The sequence below is a fragment of the Heptranchias perlo genome, chromosome 18 (assembly GCF_035084215.1).
Source record: "Heptranchias perlo isolate sHepPer1 chromosome 18, sHepPer1.hap1, whole genome shotgun sequence".
Taxonomy (NCBI): domain Eukaryota; kingdom Metazoa; phylum Chordata; class Chondrichthyes; order Hexanchiformes; family Hexanchidae; genus Heptranchias; species Heptranchias perlo.
This window is the reverse complement of record NC_090342.1, coordinates 56,834,344-56,853,158: the sequence shown is the minus strand read 5'-3', so window position 1 is coordinate 56,853,158 and position 18,815 is coordinate 56,834,344. Positions and strand designations below refer to the sequence as shown.

The window sequence follows — 18,815 nt, the reverse complement described above, 5'->3', positions numbered from 1 at the left end:
TGCAACAATATATAACCTGAGCCTGAAACACCTCCAATCCCTGCAACAATATATAACCTGGGCCTGAAACACCTCCAATCCCTGCGACAATATATAACCTGGGTCTGAAACACCTCCAATCCCTGCAACAATATATAACCTGAGCCTGAAACACCTCCAATCCCTGCGACAATATATAACCTGAGCCTGAAACACCTCCAATCCCTGCAACAATATATAACCTGGGTCTGAAACACCTCCAATCCCTGCGACAATATATAACCTGGGTCTGAAACACCTCCAATCCCTGCAACAATATATAACCTGGGTCTGAAACACCTCCAATCCCTGCGACAATATATAACCTGGGTCTGAAACACCTCCAATCCCTGCGACAATATATAACCTGGGCCTGAAACACCTCCAATCCCTGCGACAATATATAACCTGGGTCTGAAACACCTCCAATCCCTGCAACAATATATAACCTGGGCCTGAAACACCTCCAATCCCTGCGACAATATATAACCTGGGCCTGAAACACCTCCAATCCCTGCGACAATATATAACCTGGGTCTGAAACACCTCCAATCCCTGCGACAATATATAACCTGGGACTAAAACACCTCCAATCCCTGCAACAATATATAACCCGGGACTAAAACACCTCCAATCCCTGCAACAATATATAACCTGGGCCTGAAACACCTCCAATCCCTGCAACAATATATAACCCGGGACTAAAACACCTCCAATCCCTGCAACAATATATAACCTGGGTCTGAAACACCTCCAATCCCTGCAACAATATATAACCTGAAACATCCCTTAACTCGACAACAATGTACAACATATGCCTGAATCATTTTGAATCTCTGCAACAATATATAAAACAATTAGGAAAGCAAAGAGAAACTACGAAATTCAATTATCAAGGAATATAAAAAGAAATAGTCAAATATTCTACAGACACATCAATAACAAAAGAAAAATCAGGATAGGGATCGGGCCACGAAGGGATACACACGATAAACTCACAGGTAATGACAGTGAATTGGCAGAAATATTGAATAGTTACTTTGCTTCAGTGTTCACCAGGGAGACTAACAAGGTGGAACTGACATTAGAAGAAGAGATCAAAAAATTCATAAAAGCATAAAAGTGAGTAGATTGGGACTCTACTCATTGGAGTTCAGAAGAATGAGAGGCGATCTTATTGAAACATATAAGATTGTGAAGGGGCTTGATCGGGTGGATGTGGTAAGGATGTTCCCAAGGATGGGTGAAACTAGAACTAGGGGGCATAATCTTAGAATAAGGGGATGCTCTTTCAAAACTGAGATGAGGAGAAACTTCTTCACTCAGAGGGTGGTAGGTCTGTGGAATTTGCTGCCCCAGGAAGCTGTGGAAGCTACATCATTAAATAAATTTAAAACAGAAATCGACAGTTTCCTAGAAGTAAAGGGAATTAGGGGTAATGGGGAGCGGGCAGGAAATTGGACATGAATTTAGATTTGAGGTTAGGATCAGGTCAGCCATGATCTTATTGAATGGCGGAGCAGGCTCCAGGGGCCGATTGGCCTACTCCTGCTCCTATTTCTTATGTTCTTATGTAAGCATTTAAGATAAAAAGGGGGGAGATAATTGATAAACTAATCAAACTTAAAGAGAATAAAACCCCTGGTCCGGATGGATTGCATCCGCAAATATTAAAAGATGCTAGAGAGGAGATAGCAGAGGCATTATTACATATACATAAAAAATCATTAGAAAGGGGAATAGTGCCAGAGGACTAGTAGACAGTTAAAGTTATTTCAATATTTAAAAAGGGAGATAGAACAGGTCCGGGGAACCATAGACCAGTTAGCTTAACGTCGGTGGTCGGAAAGGTGATGGAATTTTTATTCAAAGATGTAATAGAAAAACATCTAGAGAACGAAAATAAAACAAAGAATAGTCAGCACGGATTTCAGAAGGGAAAGTCATGCTTGATCAACCTTATTGAATTCTTTGAAGAAGTAACATAAAGAGTAGACAAGGGTAATGTAGTAGATGTAATATATTTGGATTTTCAAAAGCCCTTCAATAAGGTACCGCATTGTGGACCCGTGACCAAGGTCAGAGCATGTGGAGTCAGGGGATAGGTAGCAGAATGGATAGTAACAGAAAACAGAGAGTAGGGGTTAAGGGTAGCTGCTCAGACTGGCAAAAGGTGGGAAGTGGTGTTCCACAGGGATCGGTGCTGGGACCACTGTTGTTCACAATTTACATAAACGATTTGGACTCGGGAATCGGAAATACAATTTCAAAATTTGTAGATGACACCAAATTGGGGGGATGGGGGTGTAGTTATTACAAAGGAAGAATGCGTCAAAGTGCAGGAGGCCATTAATAAACTTGCGGAATGAGTGTGTAATTGGCAAATGAATTTCAATATAGGTAAGTATGAGGTAGTACATTTTGGTAGGAAGAATAAGGAGGCCACACACTGCTTTGATAATAAGAGTCTAAATGGGACAGAGGAGCAAAGGGATCTGGGGGTACAGATACACAAATCACTAAAAGTAGCGATGCAGGTTATTAAGGCCATAAAAAAGGCAAGTCAAGCATTGGGGTTAATTTCTAGAGGGATAGAATTGAAAAGTAGAGAAGTTATGTTAAATTTGTATAGAACCTTAGTTAGACCAAACTTGGATCACTGTGCATAGTTCTGGTCTCCATATTATAGAATGGATATAGAGGCATTGGAGAGGGTGCAAAAAAGATTCGCAAGGATGATACCAGAACTGAGAGGATATCCTTATCAGGAAAGGCTGAATAGGTTGGGACTCTTCTCTCTAGAAAAGAGAAAGCTGAAGGGTGACCTGATAGATATCTTTAAGGTTTGTTAGATTAGAATTAGAGAAGGTATTTTCACTTGTGAGGGAATCCAAAATTAGAGGTCATAAATATCAAATAGTCAATAATAAATCCAATAGGGAATTCAGGAGAAACTTCTTTATCCAGAGAGTGGTTAGAATGTGGAACTCACTGCCACAAGGAGTAGTTCAGGAAAATAATATAGATACATTTAAGGGGAAACTAGATAAGCACATGAGGGAAAAAGGTATGCTGATTGGGTTTGATGAAGTCGGGAGGGAGGAGGCTCGTGTGTAGCATAAACACCGGCATAGACCAGTTGGGCCGAATGGCCTGTTTCTGCGTTGTAGTTTCGATGTAACTTGATGTAACGTAGGCCTGAAACATCTCTAATCTCTGCAACAATGTGTGACATAGGCCTGCATATATCTCGAATCTCTACAACAATGTATAACATGCGCCTGAAACATCTCTAATCTGTACAACAATGAACAACATATGCCTGCAACATCTCTAATAGAATCAAAGAATCGTTACAGCACAGGAGAAGGCCATTTGGCCCATAAAACCTGTGCTGGCTCTTTGTAAGAGCAATCCAGTTAGTCCCATTCCCCTGCTCTTTCCCCGTTGCCCTGCAAATTTTTTCCCTTCAAGTATTTATCCAATTTCTTTTTGAAAGCCATGATTGAATCTGCTTCCACCACCCTTTCAGGCAGTGTATTCCAGATCATAACCACTCACTGCGTAAAAAAGTTTTTCCTCATGCCGCCTTTGGTTCTTTTGCCAATCACCTTAATTTGTGTCCTCTAATTCTCAACCCTTCTGCCAATGGCATCAGTTTCTCTTTATTTACTTTATCTAAACTCTTCATGATTTTGAACACTTCTATCAAATCTCCTCACAACCTTCTCTGCTCTAAGGAGAACAACCCCAGCTTCTCTTGTCTATCCACATAACTAAAGTCGCTCAACCTTGGAACCCTGCTAGTAAATCTTTTTTGCGCCCTCTCTAAGGCCCTCACATCCTTCCTAGAGTGCGGTGCCCAGAATTGGACACAATACTCCAGTTTTGGCTGAACCAGTGTTTTATAAAGGTTCAACATTGTAATAAATTGGATAACCAGATGGTGAAGGATAGAATACTCGAGCCTGGTCTTCAGTTGCTTCCAAGCCTTTACTCACAGAGCTCCACATTACCCACTGTGCACCCCCTAGATCAGTTCTCTTATAAATGGATACAAGAGAGTCGCCAATTGATACGCACCACCTGAATACAATTAACACTAATTGATATAGAAGCATAGACTCAAAGAATGATTACAGCACAGAAGGAGGCCATTCAGCCCATTGAGTCCACACTGGCTCTATGCAAGAGCAATCCAGCTAGACCCACTCCCCCGCCCTATCCCTGCAGCCCTGCATTTTTTTTACTTTCAAGTACCTATTCAATTCCTTTTTGAAAGGCCATGATTGAATCTGCCTCCACCACTCCCTCGGGCAGGGCATTCCAGATCATAACCACTTGCTGTGTAAAAAAGTTTTTCCTCATGTCACCCATGGTTCTTTTGCAAATCACCTTAAGTCTACGTCCTCTGGTTTTGACCCTTCCACCAATGGGAACAGTTTGTCTCTATCTACTCTGTCTAGACCCTTCATGATTTTGAATACCTCTATCAAATCTCCTCGCTACCGTCTCTGTTCCAAGGAGAACAATCCCAGCTTCTCCAGTCTATCCATGTAACTAAAGTCCCTCATCCCTGGTACAATTCTAGTAAATCTCCTCTACACCCTCTCTAAGGCCTTCACATCTTTCCTAAAGTGTGGTGCCCAGAACTGAACACAAAACACCAGTTGTAGCCGAACCAGTGTTTTATAAAGGTTCAACATAACTTCCTTACTTTTGTACTCTATGCCTCTATTTATAAAGCCTAGGATCCCATATGCTTTTTTAACCACTGCCCTGCCACCTTCAAATATTTGTGCACATATTCCCCCAGATCTCTCTGTTCCTGTACCCCTTTTAGAATTGTGCCCTTTAGTTTATATTGCCTCTCCTCATTTTTCCTACCAAAATATATCACTTTGCAATTTCCTGCGTTAAATTTCATCTGCCACGTGTCCGCCCATTCCACCAGTCTGTCTATATCCTCTTGAAGTCTATCACTATCCTCCTCGCTGTTTACTACACTTCCAAGTTTTGTGTTATCTGCAAATTTTGAAATTATGCCCTGTACACCCAAGTCCAAGTCATTAATATATATTAAAAAAAAGCAGTGATTCTAGTACCAACCCCTGGGGAACACCACTGTACACCTCCCTCCAGTCCGAAAAACAACCTTTCACCACTACTCTTTGTTAACTGTTACTTAGCCAGTTTTGTATCCATGCTGCTACTGCCCCCCTTATTCCATGGGCTTCAATTTTGATGACAAGCCTATTATGCAGCAGTTTATCAAACGCCTTTTGGAAGTCCATATACACTACAACAACCATTGCCCTCATCAACCCTCTCTGTTACCTCATCAAAAAACTCAATCAAGTTAGTTAAACACGATTTGCCTTTCACAAATCCGTGCTGGCTTTCCCTAATTAATCCACAGTTGTCCAAGTGACTGTTAATTCTGTCACGGATTATCATTTCTAAAAGTTTCCCCACCACTGAGGTTAAACTGACTGGCCTATAGTTGCTGGGTTTATCCTTACACCCTTTTTAAAACAAGGTTGCAACATTTGCAATTCTCCAGTCCTCTGGCACCACCCCAGTATCTAAGCACGATTGGAAGATTATGGCCAGTACCTCTGCAATTTCCACCCTTACACTTCCCTCAGCATCCGAGGATGCATCCCATCCGAACCGGGTAACTTTAAGCACAACTAGCCTTTCTAGTACCTTCTCATTATCAATTTTTACCTTTATAGTCCCTAATCAGCCTCACCCTTCCTCTTACTACCCATTTACTATTTATAAGACCATAGAAGACTTTCGGATTCCCTTTTATGTTTGCCATCAGTCTATTCTCATATTCTCTCTTTGCCCCTCTTAATTCCTTTTTCACTTCTCCTCTGAACTTTCTATATTCAGCCTGGTTCTCACTTGTATTATCAACCTGACATCTGCCATACGCCCCTTTTTTTCTGCTCAATCTTACTCTCTATCTCTTTCATCATCCAGGGAGCACTGGCTTTAGTTGCCCTACATTTCCCCCTCGTGGAAATGTGCCTAGACTGTACCCGAACCATCTCTGCTTTAAAGGCCGCCCATTGTTCAATTAAAGCTTTGTCTGACAATGTTTGATTCCAATTTACCCGGGCCAGATCTGTTCTCAACCCACTGAAATTGGCTGTCCTCCAATTAAGTATTTTTACTCTAGATTGCTCCTTGTCCTTTTCCATAACTGATCTAAACCTTATAATACTATGATCACTGTTCCCTAAATGTTCCCCCACTGACACTTGCTCCACTTGACCCACCTCATTCCCCAGAACTAGATCCAGCAATGCCTCCTTCCTCATTGGGCTGGAAACGTACTGGTCAAGAAAGTTCTTCTGAACACACTTCAAAAATTCCTACCTCTCTTTGCCCTTTACACTATTACTATCCCAGTTTATATTAGGATAATTGAAGTCTCCCATTATCACTACTTTATAGTTATTGCACCTTTCTGTAATTTCCCTGCAAATTTGCTCCTCTATCTCCTTCCCACTAGTTGGTGGCCTATAGAATACATCCAGTAGTGTAATGGCACCTCTTTTATTTCTTAACTCTAATCAAATAGATTCTGCCCTTGACCCCTCCAGGACATCCTCTTTCTTCAGCACTGCAATATTCTCTTTAATCAAAACTGCCACCCCCCCCTCCTTTCTTCCCTTCCCTATCTTTCCTGAACACCTTGTATCCAGGAATATTTAGTCCCCAATCCTGCCCTTTTTTGAGCCAGGTCTCCGTTATCACTATAACATCATATTCCCATGTGGCTATTTGCACCTGCAGCTCACCAACCTTGTTTACCACACTTTGTGTGTAAACCAATCTTAGACCTTCTTGTATTCTCTCTTAGTCTGATCCCACCTAATACTGCACTATTTCTTACTCTAGTGCTATCTGTCTCTCACAATCCTTTGTGCACCTTGCTTCTCTTTTCTAATGGTACATCCTGGTGCCCACCCCCCTGTCAAATTAGTTTAAACCCTCCCCCACAGCACTAGCGAACCTCCCCTCGAGGACATTGGCCCCAGTTGTGTTGAGGTGCAACCCTTTTGTCTTGAACAGGTCCCTCCTGCTCCAGAACTGGTTCGGATGCCCCAAGAATCTGAAGCCCTCCCTCCTGCACCATCTCTAATATCTACAACAATGTATAACATTGGCATTAAACATAACTAATCTCTACAACAATGTAGAACATAGGCCTGAAACGTCTCTAATCTCTGTAACATAGGATAGATACATCTATAATCAAAGTAACAATTCATAATGTGGGCCTCAATCATCTCTAATCTCTTCAACAATGTATAACATAGGCCTGAAACATTTCTAATCTCTGCAAAAATGTATAACATATCCCTGAAATAGCTCAAATTTCTGCAACAATGTATAACATAGGCTTGAAACATCCCTAATCTCTACCACACTACATAATAAAATAAATTTGTTGGACTATAACCTGGTGTTGTAAGATTCCTTACATTTGTCCACCCCAGTCCATCACCGGCATCTCCACATCATGGACACTACATAATGTACACCTGAAACATCTTGAATATCTGCATTAATGGATAACATAGAACTGAAACTTCTCTAATCGCTACAACAGTGTGTGACAGAGGCCAGAAATAGCTCTAATCATAACATTGTAGGATCATAGTAGGTTCAGCACAGAAGGAGGCCATTCGGTCCATCCTGCCTCTGCCAGAAAGACCTATCCAATTAGTCCCACTTCCCTGTTCTTTCCCCAAAGCCCTGTAAATTTTTTGCCTTCAACTATTTAATCCAATTCCCTTTTGAAAGTTATTATTGAATCTGCTTCCACCGCCCTTTCAGATCATCACAACTCACTGAGTCAAAAAATGTTTCCTCATGTCGCCTCTGGCTCTTTTGTCAATCACTTTAAATCTGTGTCCTCTGGTTACTGACCCTTCTGGAAACAGTTTCTCCTTATTTATTCTGTCAAAACCATTCATGATTTTGAACACCTCTATCAAATCTCCTCTTAACCTTCTCTGTTCTGAGGAGAACAATCCCAGCTTCTCCAGTCTCTCCACATAACTGAAGTCCCTCATCCCTGGTACCATTCTAGTAAATCTCTTCTGCACCCTCTCTAAGGCCTTGACATCCTTCCTAAAGTGTGGTGTCCAGAATTGAACACAATACTCCAGCTGAGGCCTAACCAGCGTTTGATAAAGGTTTAGCCTAACTTCCTTGCTTTTGTACTCTATGCCTCTATTAATAAATGTAAGGAATCTTACAACACCAGGTTATAGTCCAACAAATTTATTTTAAAATCACAAGCTTTCGGAGATTATCCCCTTCGTCAGATGAATGAGTGAAAAGGTTCTCAAATCGCATATCTTATACTAGGCTGGGACAGCATCACACCAATCAAAAGGTGTCGTTGTTATTCAAACAGGCCAGTCACGGAGAACAGCACGTCCCAGTACACTCGATATACATTGTGTCAATTACACAGACAGAGAGAAAGAAACCCAAATGGCAGAGAGAGAGAGAGAGAGAGAGAGAGAATATTAAAAAACATATAATTTTTTCCCCCCTTTTTGCTGGTGGGGTTACGTGTAGCGTGACATGAACCCAAGATCCCGGTTGAGGCCGTCCTCATGGGTGCGGAACTTGGCTATCAACTTCTGCTCGACGATTTTGCGTTGTCGTGTGTCTCGAAGGCCGCCTTGGAGAACGCTTACCCGAAGATCGGTGGCTGAATGTCCTTGACTGCTAAAGTGTTCCCCGACTGGGAGGGAACCCTCCTGTCTGGCGATTGTTGCGCGGTGTCCGTTCATCCGTTGTCGCAGTGTCTGCATGGTCTCGCCAATGTACCATGCTCCGGGGCATCCTTTCCTGCAACGTATGAGGTAGACAACATTGGCCGAGTCACAGGAGTATGAACCATGTACCTGGTGGGTGGTGTCCTCTCGTGTGATGGTGGTATCCGTGTCGATGATCTGGCATGTCTTGCAGAGGTTGTCGTGGCAGGGTTGTGTGGTGTCGTGGACGCTGTTCTCCTGAAAACTGGGTAACTTGCTGCGAATGATGGTCTGTTTGAGGTTGGGTTAATAAAGCCAGGAACCCATTTGCTTTTTTAACAGCCTTCTCAACTTGTCCTGCCACCTTCAAAGATTTGTGTATGTGAATCCCCAGGTCTGTCTGTTTCTGTACCCCCTTTAGAATTATACCATTTAGTTTATATTGCCTCTCCTCGTTCTTCCTACCAAAATGTATCACTTCCCACTTTTCTGCACTAAATTTCATCTGCGATGTGTCTGCCCATTTCACCTGTCTGTCTCTGTCCTCCTTAAATCTGTTACTCTCCTCCACATTGTTTACTACATTTCTGAGTTTCATATCAGCTGCAAACTTTGAAATTATACCCTCTATACCCAAGTCCAGCTCATTAATATATATCAAAAAGAGCAGTGGTCCTAATACTGACCCCTGGGGAACACCACTGTATACTTCCCTTCAATTTGTAAAACAACCATTCACCATTGCTCTCTGCTTTCTGTCCCTTGGCCAATTTTGTATCCACACTGCCACTGTCGATTTAATCCCATGGGCTTTAATTTTGCTAACAAGTCTATTATCAAATGCCTTTTGAAAGTCCATATACACAACATCAACTGCATTACCCTCATCAACCCTCTCCGTTACTTCATCAAAGAACTCAATCAAGTTCATCAAACACGATTTTCCTTTAACAAATCCGTGCTGACTTTCATTTTTTAGCCCAGACTTTTCCAAATGCCAATTAATTTTGTCCCAGATTATTGTCTCTAAAAGTTTCCCCACCACCGACGTTAGCTGACCCAGCCTGTAACTACTGGGTTTATCCCTCTCCCCTTTTTTGAACAGGGGTGTAACATTTGCAATCATCCAGTCCGAAACATCTCTAATCTTTGTAACAAATTCCACATAGGCCTGAAACATCTCTAATCTCTGTAACAGAACATAACATAGGCTTGAAACATCACAGGGAGTGTCAGAGAGAGGAAGGCGAGTTCACAGAGTGTCAGAGAGGGGAGGGTGAGTTCACAGAGTGTCAGAGAGAGGAGGGCGAGTTCACAGAGTGTCAGAGAGAGGAGGGTGAGTTCACAGAGTGTCAGAGAGGGGAGGGTGAGTTCACAGAGTGTCAGAGAGAGGAGGGTGAGTTCACAGAGTGTCAGAGAGGGGAGGGTGAGTTCACAGAGTGTAAGAGAGAGGAGGGTGAGTTCACAGAGTGTCAGAGAGGGGAGGGTGAGTTCACAGAGTGTAAGAGAGGGGAGGGTGAGTTCACAGAGTGTCAGAGAGGGGAGGGTGAGTTCACAGAGTGTCAGAGAGAGGAGGGTGAGTTCACAGAGTGTCAGAGAGGGGAGGGTGAGTTCACAGAGTGTCAGAGAGGGGAGGGTGAGTTCACAGAGTGTCAGAGAGGGGAGGGTGAGTTCACAGAGTGTCAGAGAGAGGAGGGTGAGTTCACAGAGTGTCAGAGAGAGGAGGGTGAGTTCACAGAGTGTCAGAGAGGGGAGGGTGAGTTCACAGAGTGTCAGAGAGGGGAAGGCAAGTTCACAGAGTGTCAGAGAGAGGAGGGTGAGTTCACAGAGTGTCAGAGAGGGGAGGGTGAGTTCACAGAGTGTCAGAGAGGGGAGGGTGAGTTCACAGAGTGTCAGAGAGGGGAGGGTGAGTTCACAGAGTGTCAGAGAGAGGAGGGTGAGTTCACAGAGTGTCAGAGAGGGGAGGGTGAGTTCACAGAGTGTCAGAGAGGGAAAGGGAAACTCACGGAGGGTCAGAGAGGGAAAGGTGAGCTCACAGAGGGTCAGAGAGGGAAAGGGAAACTCACGGAGCGTCAGAGAGGGAAAGGGAAACTCACGGAGGGTCAGAGAGGGTACGGAGCACCGAGGGAGTATCAGAGAGTATCAGAGAGCATAAGGGAAACTCTGGGAGTATTCGAGAGACTAATGAGTGCAGAGGAAGTGTCAGAGAGGGGAAGGGAGTATCTAAGAGAGTAAGAGAGCTCGGGGAGTGTCAGAGAGTGGAATAGGGGCTCGGGGAGTGTCAGAGAGGGGAATGGGGGCGGGGGCTTGGGGAGTGTCAGAGAGGCGGGGGCTCAGGCAGTCAGAGAGGCGGGGGCTCAGGCAGTCAGAGAGGGGAATGGGGGAGGCTCAGAGAGTGTCAGAGAGGGGAATATGGGGCTTGGGGAGTGTCAGACAGGGGGGGGCTTGGGTAGTGTCAGAGAGGGGAATAGGGGCTCGGGGAGTGTCAGAGAGGGGAATGGGGGGGGGGGGCTCGGAGAGTGTCAGAGAGGGGGAATCGGGGGCTTGGGGAGTGCCAGAGAGGGAGGGGCTCGGGGAGTGTCAGAGAGGGGAATAGGGGGCTTGGGGAGTGTCGGGGGGGGGGCTCGGGGAGTGTCAGAGAGGGGAATAGGGGGCTTGGGGAGTGTCGGGGGGGGGGGCTCGGGGAGTGTCAGAGAGGGGAATGGGGGGGTGCTCGGGGAGTGTCAGGTGTCAGAGAGGGGAATGGGGGGGGCTCGGGGAGTGTCAGGTGTCAGAGAGGGGCATGAGGGGGGCTCGTGGAGGGTCAGAGAGGGGAGGTGGGGGCTCGGGAAGTGTCAGAGAGGGGAAGCAGCTTTTTAAAGTCCATCTCACCCAACCTGACTATGCTCCTTCTGCCCGGCCCTGACATATCACTCAGTCTCCTTTTGCCGGGACTGCACTTTCTGCGGGAAGGAACGATCCTCTGAGAAACCCTGGAATGTAGAAACTGGAGGAGGCCATTCAGCCCCTGGAGTCAGTGCGCCATTCTATCCAATCGTTGATCTGTGATTCAACTCCATTTAACGGACTCTGTTTACACGGGGAGTGCGGTCACTCCCGGATCATTCTGAACAGATTTTTTAATATATTTTAGAATTGACCAGTTAATTATTTATTCACTTCTTTTGTAGAGCTGCGATGGGCGAGTGGTTAAGGATTTGGTTTTGAAATCCAATGGGTTTTGCCTGCGGCCCGAGCCCTGCTCACAGCCGATGTGTTCAGTGCTTCAAATAGTTTCTGATCTTTTACCCGCTCCCTCTGGAGATCACTGGCACTGAAACGGCTCAGAATGTTTTTTTATTCGTTCATGGGATGTGGGCGTCGCTGGCAAGGCCGGCATTTATTGCCCATCCCTAATTGCCCTTGAGAAGGTGGTGGTGAGCCGCCTTCTTGAACCGCTGCAGTCCGTGTGGTGATGGTTCTCCCACAGTGCTGTTAGGAAGGGAGTTCCAGGATTTTGACCCAGTGACGATGAAGGAACGGCAATATATTTCCAAGTCGGGATGGTGTGTGACTTGGAGGGGAACGTGCAGGTGGTGTTGTTCCCATGTGCCTGCTGCTCTTGTCCTTCTAGGTGGTAGAGGTTGCGGGTTTGGGAGGTACTGTCGAAGAAGCCTTGGCGAGTTGCTGCAGTGCATCCTGTGGATGGTACACACTACAGTCATGGTATGCCGGTGGTGAAGGGAGTGAATGTTTATGGTGGTGGATGGGGTGCCAATCAAGTGGGCTGCTTTGTCTTGGATGGTGTCGAGCTTCTTGAGTGTTGTTGGAGCTGCACTCGTCCAGCAAATGGAGAGTATTCCATCAAACTCCTGACTTGTACCTTGTAGATGGTGGAAAGGCTTTGGGGAGTCAGGAGGTGAGTCACTCGCCACAGAATACCCAGCCTCTGACCTGCTCTTGTAGCCACAGTATTTATGTGGCTGGTCCAGTTAAGTTTCTGGTCAATGGTGACCCCCAGGATGTTGATGGTGGGGGATTCGGTGATGGTAATGCCGTTGAATGTCAAGGGGAGGTATTTAGACACTCTCTTGTTGGAGATGGTCATTGCCTGGCACTTGCCTGGCGCGAATGTTACTTGCCACTTATCAGCCCAAGCCTGGATGTTGTCCAGGTCTTGCTGCATGCGGGCGCGGACTGCTTCATTATCTGAGGGGTTGCGAATGGAACTGAACACTGCAATCATCAGTGAACATCCCCATTTCTGACCTTATGATGGAGGGAAGGTCATTGATAAAGCAGCTGAAGATGGTTGGGCCTAGGACACTGCCCTGAGGAACTCCTGCAGCAATGTCCTGGGGCTGAGATGATTGGCCTCCAACAACCACTACCATCTTCCTTTGTACTAGGTATGACTCCAGCCACTGGAGAGTTTTCCCCCTGATTCCCATTGACTTCAATTTTACTAGGGCTCCTTGGTGCCACACTCGTTCAAATACTGCCTTGATGTCAAGGGCAGTCACTCTCATCTCACCTCTGGAATTCAGCACTTTTGTCCATGTTTGGACCAAGGCTGTAATGAGGTCTGGAGCCGAGTGGTCCTGGCGGAACCCAAACTGAGCATCAGTGAGCAGGTTATTGGTGAGTAAGTGCTGCTTGATAGCAGTGTCAATGACACCTTCCATCACTTTGCTGATGATTGAGAGTAGACTGATGGGGTGGTAAATGGCTGGATTGGATTTGTCCTGCTTTTTGACAGGACATACCAGGGCAATTTTCCACATTGTCGGGTGGATGCCAGTGTTGTAGCTGTACTGGAACAACTTGGCTAGAGGCGCAGCTAGTTCTGGAGCACAAGTCTTCAGCACTACAGCCAGGATGCTGTCGGGGCCCACAGCCGTTGCTGTATCCAGTGCACTCAGCCGTTTCTTGATATCACGTGGAGTGAATCGAATTGGCTGAAGACTGGCTTCTGTGATGGTGGGGATATCGGGAGGAGGCTGAGATGGATCGTCCAGTCACCACTTCTGGCTGAAGATGGTTGCAAACGCTTCAGCCTTGTCTTTTGCACTCATGTGCTGGACTCTGCCATCATTGAGGATGGGGATGTTCATGGAGCCTCCTCCCGTTAGTTGTTTAATTGTCCACCACCATTCACGACTGGATGTGGAAGGACTGCAGAGCTTTGATCTGATCCGTTGGTTGTGGAATCGCTTAGCTCTGTCTATAGCATGTTGCTTCCGCTGTTTAGCATGCATGTAGTCCTGAGTTGTAGCTTCACCAGGTTGGCACCTCATTTTTAGGTACACCTGATGCTGCTCCTGGCATGCTCTTCTACACTCCTCATTGATCCAGGGTTGATTCCCTGGCTTGTTGGTAATGGTAGAGTGAGGAATATGCCGGGCCATGAGGTTACAGATTGTGCTGGAATACAATTCTTGCCACTGCATTTATTAACCAACTCTTACACATATTGACACGAAACTTGTTGCTGTAATTGGGAACATGAGCAATATCTCCGGGCCACTTGGATTTTTGTGATGTTAGTCGGTAGAAAAATGCAAGGTCAGAAAGAAATAAACCTCCATAAGTGTATTGAAAAAATATTTTAATTAAGAGCTCGGCAATGTGTGGAAAGAGATGCATCACCTCCAAATAAAGAGGCTTGACATGAATGATATATTTCAGGCGAGTTTTGGACAAGGTTTCCCGGTGTGTAAAATGACCGCGGCAGGACTCGAACCTGCAATCTTCTGATACCATCGCTCTCACACCGAAGTCAGACGCCTTATCCATTAGGCCACGCGGCCGCTCCAATAACCAGCTGACTAATGATCCTTAAATCTGAACACCGACTAATTAAACACTGTGGTTGTGTTTGTTTCACTTCTATTATCCGCACGGCACATTCCTTCCTCTCGGACTGTGATTCTCGCCTTGGACCTTTCACTGAGCTCCTGCCCCTCTCCCTGTGCCTCCTCCTCGCCGCTTCTCCCAGTCTCCTGCCCTCCACCTCCCTCCGAATCATCCTGAATTCCATCGATTAAAGCACGGCTCCGGGCTCCGGGCTCCGGGCTCCGACCGCGGTCTGTGTTTTTAAACAACTCCTTCACCGCTCGGGGCCCGCCTTTTCCCTCCTTGTGGAGGCTCCGAGCTGTTTCCCCGAGGAGGGGAGGTGAGAGGAGGGAGTGAGAGAAGGTGAGGGGAGGGAGTGAGAGGAGGGGAGGGAGTGAGAGGGGGTGAGGGGAGGGAGTGAGAGGAGGGGAGGGGGTGAGGGGAGTGAGTGAGAGTGAGGGGAGGGAGTGAGAGGAGGGGAGGAGGTGAGGGGAGTGAGTGAGAGTGAGGGGAGGGAGTGAGAGGAGGGAGTGAGGGGAGGGAGGGAGTGAGAGGAGGGGAGGGAGTGAGAGGGGTTGAGAGGAGGGAGTGAGGGGAGGGAGGGAGTGAGAGGAGGGGAGGGAGTTCCATTCTTTATTCTTTCCTTCACAGCAGAAAGTTTGATTTAAATTCATAACATTACATTTCTTATTGAAAATAACAACACGAGGTTTAATTTAACGTTTCATATAATCTCTTTAATTTAAATTGTTTGATGAAATGCTTTAAATTAAAAAATTGTAATTGCAAAAGGCGGGATTCGAACCCGGGTCGCGGAGTGAGAGGCGAGAATCCGACCCCGGAATCTCCAGTGTTCGGGCTTCACTCCATTCCATTCGCTCACTGTTACAATTTCTTTTTGCATTTTGTCAATGGGAGGAGGAACACGACACTGAGACTTGTAGCAAAATATTGCAGATGCTGGAAATTAAATTAAATATAAACTGCTGGAAACAGTGAGCAGGTCCGGGGAGATCTGTGGAGAGAGTGAGGGAGTGAGTGTTTCAGGTCGCTGAACTTTCGGCAGAACTCAGCATTGCTTCAAAGTATTGTGGGTGCTTTTCGTAAAATGTTGTTTTCAGCGACTGTTCTGTTAATTTCTTTCCAAACTTTGCACTTTTTAAGTTGCTCAGAGTCAAGAACAAAAATAAGATATTTTCCTTTGTGTCTGTCCGCCCAAAAAAAAAAGACTGGCCCGTACGGGGATCGAACCCGCGACCTTGGCGTTATTAGCACCACGCTCTAACCAACTGAGCTAACCGGCCCTTGCTATTTTTCAGTTACCATCAGATTCAATTTACTTTCGTCTTCATCGTTTTTCTAACAAACATATTGTCTGTTGCTGTTCATCGACTGTCAGTGAACTTCCTGCATTTGTCTCTCTGCCGACAGCCTGAGGCTGTCAATCACAAACCCTACCCCCAGGCAACTTCCAGCGAACCGCTGCACTGAGTCACTGTCCGCTACACATAAACACAACTCGGCCTCCAACAACACAGCGACATCGGCCGTAAACACCACTAACCTTCTCCTCAATGCAGTGATCCAGGAACAGCACTACCTCCACTATAATGTAGCCATGATGTGGAGATGCCGGTGATGGACTGGGGTGGACAAATGTAAGGAATCTTACAACACCAGGTTATAGTCCAACAAATTTATTTTAAAATCACAAGCTTTCGGAGATTATCCTCTTCGTCAGGTGAATGAGTGAAAAGGTTCTCAAATCGCATATCTTATACTAGGCTGGGACAGCATCACACCAATCAAAAGGTGTCGTTGTTATTCAAACAGGCCAGTCACGGAGAACAGCACGTCCCAGTACACTGGATATACATTGTGTCAATTACACAGACAGACAGAAAGAAACCCAAAATGGCAGAGAGAGAGAGAATATTAAAAAACATAATTTTTTTCCCTTTTTTGCTGGTGGGGTTACGTGTAGCATGACATGAACCCAAGATCCCGGTTGAGGCCGTCCTCATGGGTGCGGAACTTGGCTATTAACTTCTGCTCGAAAATTTTGCGTTGTCGTGTGTCTCGAAGGCCGCCTTGGAGAACGCTTACCCGAAGATCGGTGGCTGAATGTCCTTGATAGCCAAGTTCCGCACCCATGAGGACGGCCTCAACCGGGATCTTGGGTTCATGTCACGCTACACGTAACCCCACCAGCAAAAAGGGGGAAAAAAATTATATGTGTTTTAATATTCTCTCTCTGCCATTTTGGGTTTCTTTCTGCCTGTCTGTGTAATTGACACAATGTATATTCAGTGTACTGGGACGTGCTGTCCTCCGTGACTGGCCTGTTTGAATAACAACGACACCTTTTGATTGGTGTGATGCTGTCCCAGCCTAGTATAAGATATGTGATTTGAGAACCTTTTCACTCATTCATCTGACGAAGGGGATAATCTCCGAAAGCTTGTGATTTTAAAATAAATTTGTTGGACTATAACCTGGTGTTGTAAGATTCCTTACACTATAATGTAGTGAGACAGTCTCCAAACAGCAGCTAACTCATGCAACAAGACAGACAGAGGTTCAAACACAACCAACCTTTTCTCAATGCAGTAACACAGGCCAGAAATACCAGCACATTCTGCTATAACACACTGACACAGTGTCCACAGCAATATATAACCTGGGCCTGAAACACCTCCAATCCCTGCAACAATATATAACCTGGGCCTGAAACACCTCCAATCCCTGCAACAATATATAACATGAAACATCCCTTAACTCGACAACAATGTACAACATATGCCTGAATCATTTTGAATCTCTGCAACAATGTATAAAACAATTAGGAAAGCAAAGAGAAACTACGAAATTCAATTATCAAGGAATATAAAAAGAAATAGTCAAATATTCTACAGACACATCAATAACAAAAGAAATATCAGGATAGGGATCAGGCCACGAAGGGATACACACGATAAACTCACAGGTAATGACAGTGAATTGGCAGAAATATTGAATAGTTACTTTGCTTCATTGTTCACCAGGGAGACTAACAAGTTGGAACTGACATTAGAAGAAGAGATCAAAAAATTCATAAAAGCATAGATTGGGACTCTACTCATTGGAGTTCAGAAGAATGAGAGGCAATCTTATTGAAACATATAAGATTGTGAAGGGGCTTGATCGGGTGGATGCGGTAAGGATGTTCCCAAGGATGGGTGAAACTAGAACTAGGGGGCATAATCTTAGAATAAGGGGCTGCTCTTTCAAAACTGAGATGAGGAGAAACTTCTTCACTCAGAGGGTAGTAGGACTGTGGAATTTGCTGCCCCAGGAAGCTGTGGAAGCTACATCATTAAATAAATTTAAAACAGAAATAGACAGTTTCCTAGAAGTAAAGGGAATTAGGGGATACGGGGAGCGGGCAGGAAATTGGACATGAATTTAGATTTGAGGTTAGGATCAGATCAGCCATGATCTTATTGAATGGCGGAGCAGGCTCGAGGGGCCGATTGGCCTACTCCTGCTCCTATTTCTTATGTTCTTATGTAAGCATTTAAGATAAAAAGGGGGGAGATAATTGATAAACTAATCAAACTTAAAGAGGATAAAACCCCTGGTCCGGATAGATTGCATCCGCAAATATTAAAAGATGCTAGAGAGGAGATAGCAGAGGCATTATTACATATACATAAAAAATCATTAGAAAGGGGAATAGTGCCAGAGGACTAGTAGACAGTTAAAGTTATTTCAATATTTAAAAAGGGAGATAGAACAAGTCCGGGGAACCATAGACCAGTTAGCTTAACGTCGGTGGTCGGAAAGGTGATGGAATTTTTATTCAAAGATGTAATAGAAAAACATCTAGAGAACGAAAATAAAACAAAGAATAGTCAGCACGGATTTCAGAAGGGAAAGTCATGATTGACCAATCTTATTGAATTCTTTGAAGAAGTAACAGAAAGGTTAGACAAGGGTAATGTAGTCGGTGTAATATATTTGGATTTTCAAAAGCCCTTCAATAAGGTACCACGTGGTAGACTCGTGATTAAGGTCAGAGCATGTGAAGTCAGGGGACCTGCAGCAGAATGGATAGCAAGTTGGCTTCAAAACAGAAAACAGAGAGTCGGAGTTAAGGGTAGCTACTCAGACTGGCAAAAGGTGGGAAGTGGTGTTCCACAGGGATCGGTG

General features: G+C 45.1%; 1 protein-coding gene and 2 non-coding genes across 3 annotated transcripts in view; all 3 read right to left on the bottom strand.

Annotated features, from left to right (window-relative positions):
* Positions 1-17,273, bottom strand: part of LOC137334886 (uncharacterized) — a 90,801-nt gene extending 73,528 nt beyond the window's left edge. Inside the window, exon 1 of the mRNA XM_067999944.1 lies at positions 17,220-17,273. The gene's annotated coding sequence lies outside the window, so the exon portion shown is untranslated. The remainder of the gene's footprint in view (positions 1-17,219) is intronic.
* trnar-ucg (transfer RNA arginine (anticodon UCG)) lies at positions 14,512-14,599 on the bottom strand. The gene is given in 2 exon segments: positions 14,512-14,547; positions 14,563-14,599. It is a non-coding gene; the product is annotated as a tRNA-Arg (tRNA).
* Positions 15,855-15,928, bottom strand: trnai-aau (transfer RNA isoleucine (anticodon AAU)). Its single transcript has one exon. It is a non-coding gene; the product is annotated as a tRNA-Ile (tRNA).
* Positions 17,274-18,815: the final 1,542 nt, after the last annotated feature.